Source organism: Corvus brachyrhynchos, unplaced genomic scaffold (assembly GCF_000691975.1).
Source record: "Corvus brachyrhynchos isolate BGI_N302 unplaced genomic scaffold, ASM69197v1 scaffold166, whole genome shotgun sequence".
NCBI classification, from domain to species: domain Eukaryota; kingdom Metazoa; phylum Chordata; class Aves; order Passeriformes; family Corvidae; genus Corvus; species Corvus brachyrhynchos.
The window spans coordinates 831,755-836,004 of record NW_008239671.1 but is presented as its reverse complement, the minus strand read 5'-3'; the positions used below and the strand labels follow the sequence as shown (position 1 = coordinate 836,004).

The window sequence follows — 4,250 nt, the reverse complement described above, 5'->3', positions numbered from 1 at the left end:
CCCCCAGCCTGCCTCCAGAGCAGAGGGGCTCCAGCCCTGGAGCAGCTCCGTGGCCTCCTCTGGCCTCCTTATGCTGGACACCAGGGCTGGGGCAGCTCTGCAGGGGAAGTCCACTTGAGCAGGGCACAGGGGCAGAATCCCCCCTCCCCTGCTGCCCACGCTGGGGGATCAGCCCAGGGCACGGAGGGATCTGGCTGGGCCGTGCGAGCTTCTCATCCACCCCCAACACTCCCTCATGTTCAGTTTTGGCTAAAGCAGATGTGGGGAAGCTGGAGGTTCCCAGCCCCTGTTTGTGTCCCAGCCCTGCAGGCAGCACACACTTGTTCCAGTGCCGAGTGCTTTATTTCCCTGCATGGTCCCTACAGCCTTTATAAGGAGGTGATGTTAACGATGGGATGTCACCCGCTCCTCTCTGGGCTGCAGAGGGAGCAGAGGAGTTTTTCCTGTAGGTGTCACCAATGCCCCGTGTAGAAACTGAGCTTAAACTCCCGAGGAAGGACAGAGCAAGGGATGCTTAGGTCAGTTTGATAGGACACCAGTCTTCTGAAATATTTGACATCCCTTGGGTTGTGTTTTACAGAAACCTTTTTATATTTTTCCTAAATTAGGTCTGGAAAAATCCCTCTGGTTTCTTTAATAGCCATGTAAATTCCAGAGGATTTTGAGGCTGGCTTTCTACCAGGACACTGGGAGAATGTGTGAAGGCTGTGATGAGCTGTGGGTGGTGATGGAGTTTGGTGACTGCTGCTGGAGCGTGACTTGTTCCACTCAGTCATGCAAATACTGCAAGAATATCATGGAATGATACGGGTTGGGAGGAACCTCAGAGACCATCTCATTCCACCCCCTGCCATGGGCAGGGATGCCTTCCACTGTCCCAGGTTGCTCCAAGCCCCATCCAAGCTGGCCTTGGACACTTCCAGGGAGCCAGGGGCAGCCACAGCTTCTCTGGGAAAGTTGTGCCAGAACCTCCCCACCCTCACAGGGAATTTCTTCCCTAATATCCAATCTAAATCTGCCCTCATTTAGTTTAAAAGTGTTTCTCCTTGTCCCAGCAGTTGGAAATCCTGTATCACAACAATCCAGTATTTATGCCGACCTATGGAATTTCCTCACCCAGCGTGGGGGCAGCACCTGGTCCCAGTACAGGCAGTTTTGGGGGAAAACAGGTATCTTTTCAATTTATTCTTTATTTTAACAAAAGGTCAAATAGTACATTCCCCTCTCAAACACCTCATTGTATATAGAAATTATATAAAATCACAGAATCACTGAGGTGAGAAAAGCCCTCTTGGATCATCAAGTCCAACCATTCCCCCACTGCCAAAGCCCCACTAAACCACCCCGCAGTTCCACCTCTACACTTAAACTCCCTTTAAATTTAAATCCCTGCCGGGCAGGAGGCACATCCACGTGTGAGCGCTCGTCCCTTCTTCGTAGCAGCCGGGAGAACTCGCCCAGCTGGCAGAGCAAACCCGAGGCTTTGATCCGGTGACGCGCGGGGCCGTCAGGTATCGATGGCCACTAATGAGGCTCTGAGGAGAGGCAATTCCCTGCTAATAAACTAAAGTGCATCCAGGAACTCGGTGTATCCCGGGCCCTGGGGCCAACTGGCACAAAACGCCCTCTTCCACACTTGTCAGCTTGCCTCGCCTTCCAGGAGAGAGTGGCTGGATGCAAAATGCCTGCTGGGAGGTGTTCCTGGACTGCTCTGTGCCTTGAACCGGGAATTATCTAGGAAAATGTAGCTTGGCACCCAAGTTTGTGCAGCGGGACTTTCTAACAATTTTCTCCCATGGATGTACTTCCCAGTGCCTGGACACGCCTTATTTTCCAGCAGGGATGCAACCTTCGTGCAGGAGAATTTATTTACACGGAGAAACGCTACAAGTGCTGCCTGCTGCCTCCCTCGCACTTGGATGTGGACCTCGGCTATTCTTCCAACTCCTCTCTAAATGTGCTGATGGAGGGGAGCGTTTCTGCGTCACTCCTTTGTGCCAGTGGGACACAGCACCTTCCAGGAAGCGCTCTGGATTGCAGGATCACACTCTGGGGAGTGTCTGCATCAGGGTGCCAAAGAGCTGCTGGTGTATTCTATAATTGCAGGGTAGTGAGCTCCACCCAGGACCTCCCTGCACCATCTGGAGCTCAGCACCTCCCCAAAGCCTCTGAAGAAGCTTCTGAGATCTGTCTTGGTCTGTTGAGGCCCTGCTGCTTCCTTCTCACTGCTCTACTTGTGTCATTGGTTTCAGGAGAAGTAAGATGGTTTATTGTTGCTTGAGATACCTTCCAAATCTACCTTGAACAGTGAAATTTAAATACAAGTAACGGTCATAATCGAAATAGAATCCCAGTTCTTGAAAACAACATTACAAAATTAAGAAATGCATGAAAATTTGAAGGCTTGAAATCATTGTGAGGTGATTCCCTCTGTGTTGTGTTTCATGGCAGCTCATTTCTGCTCTGAAGGTTTGAGTGTCTGGTCTAGTTCAGCCACAGCTGCTTCTGGGCCAGGATGTCTGAGAGATGCAGAGAGTGAGACTTGATCAGATAAAGGCCTCTTTTGCCTTAAAAGCTGGGGGAGGATTTGAAACAAATAATGCCAGTAAAGATATCAGTCTAAAAGAAATTCAGCCAGGCTAAGGATTTCTTTGAGTAGGTCTTCAAAAATATTTGAAGATCAAGATTGTTGTGCTAACAGGGGATTAAAGGAAAAAATAGTGGTGAAGTGAAATCCCTGTGTCTGAAATTCAGATGCTTTCCTTCCTGTGGGCACAGAACCAAAACTTTTCAAAGGCTCTGGTGAACAGTGCAGCCACACAGCTGGTGGTTTTGGATGTCCCTGACCACACCTTGTGTGGCTGTACCTGCATCTGTGAATGTCTTTCCAGCTATCCATCTACGATGTTTTCTTCATCTGTTTGGACTATAAACTATTCCATATGACTCTTAACCAGTGTTTCCTGGGAATGGGCACATTCATAGAAAAGACCTGTTGGAGTCCCCATCCCTGGAGGTGTTCAAGGAACATTTGGAGGTGACACTCACTGCTCTGGGCTGGTTGACAAGGTGGTGATGGGCCAAAAGTTGGACTTGATCTTGGAGGTCTTTTCCAAGACTTAGCTCCAGCTGTATTATCTGAACATGGTCCCAGCACTGAGCAGGCTACTCCTCTGGCATTTTGTAGCTGAAAATCAAAGATTAAAATACTTTTCTTCCTAAAGTCAGTCCTGGGGAGGGCAGCCATCACAGACAGCGGTGGTGGAAATGTTCAGAGGTTGCTGCTGTTTTGGCTCTTTGTCAGTGCGAGCTGCTCCCACTGCAGAGCTCTGTCCTCTCTGCTCATGCCCATTGAGCTGTTTGTCTAGAGCCTTATAATGAGTTTCCTGTATCTTTTCAAAATGTAAATTGTAACCAATTTACAAGTCATTAGTTAAGAAGTCGGTCACTGCAGCCCCGCTTTAATTTCACCTGTCCCTTCCGTGTTTCCATTAAACCCCATTTAATTACAAACCTATCTCTTTCTCCGGGCGTCAGCTCCGTTTGTAATAAATGTCCCTCAAAGTCCGTGACTCAGCTGACAACACCCGAGCAGTGACGAAGACCTGGATGATCAGGATTTCCAGCACAAATTAACAAAGAACTGTTCTCCTGTCTCCAAAAATCCACCAGCATGAAGGGGAAAGAAAACCAGAGATGCCAAAATGGAATTTGGTTTCTTTGCTGCAGGTGAAGAAAAGGGGAGCACCTGTGCCCAAGCAGTACCTCCCTCAGGTTGTCCCCAGGGACCACAGGGACTTGCAGCTGTCTGAGGGTTTGCTGCATGAGGGGAGGCTTTTAGCTACAAAAATCCACCTTTCCAGCCAACTCCCATAAATCCAGGGCGCTCAGTTGGATTGCAGACTCTGCTTAACAGGAACGTTGCTCACCATTTCACATCCTGGTTTTGGCACAAGCAGCTTGAGTCATGGGCTGCATTTCTCTTTCTGGATGCAGCACAGAAGAAAGCACTTTTATTTTGGCTTGGCTGGCGACTGAACTGTGGGGTGCCTGTTGTCTTTGGGGCAAAGCCTCCCCTCCTCTAAAGGCTTTTCCCCACCGTTCTCAGCATCCCTTTGCCTCTGCCTTCCCTCTGTGCTCCTGAGTATGTGGTGGGATTGGCCAGGGGATGGATCCTGGCTTCTGATAACCTTGTTATCAGCAAAACACGTGTCTGTGTCACAGCAGCACCTTGGTGTAACCCAAGGGCT

General features: G+C 49.4%; 1 long non-coding RNA gene across 1 annotated transcript in view; it reads left to right on the top strand.

The window, feature by feature from the left end:
* Positions 1–3,525, top strand: part of LOC108448676 — a 5,665-nt gene extending 2,140 nt beyond the window's left edge. The window contains exon 2 of the long non-coding RNA XR_001864641.1: positions 1,059–3,525. This is a non-coding gene — a long non-coding RNA (uncharacterized LOC108448676). The remainder of the gene's footprint in view (positions 1–1,058) is intronic.
* The last annotated feature ends 725 nt before the right edge of the window (positions 3,526–4,250 follow it).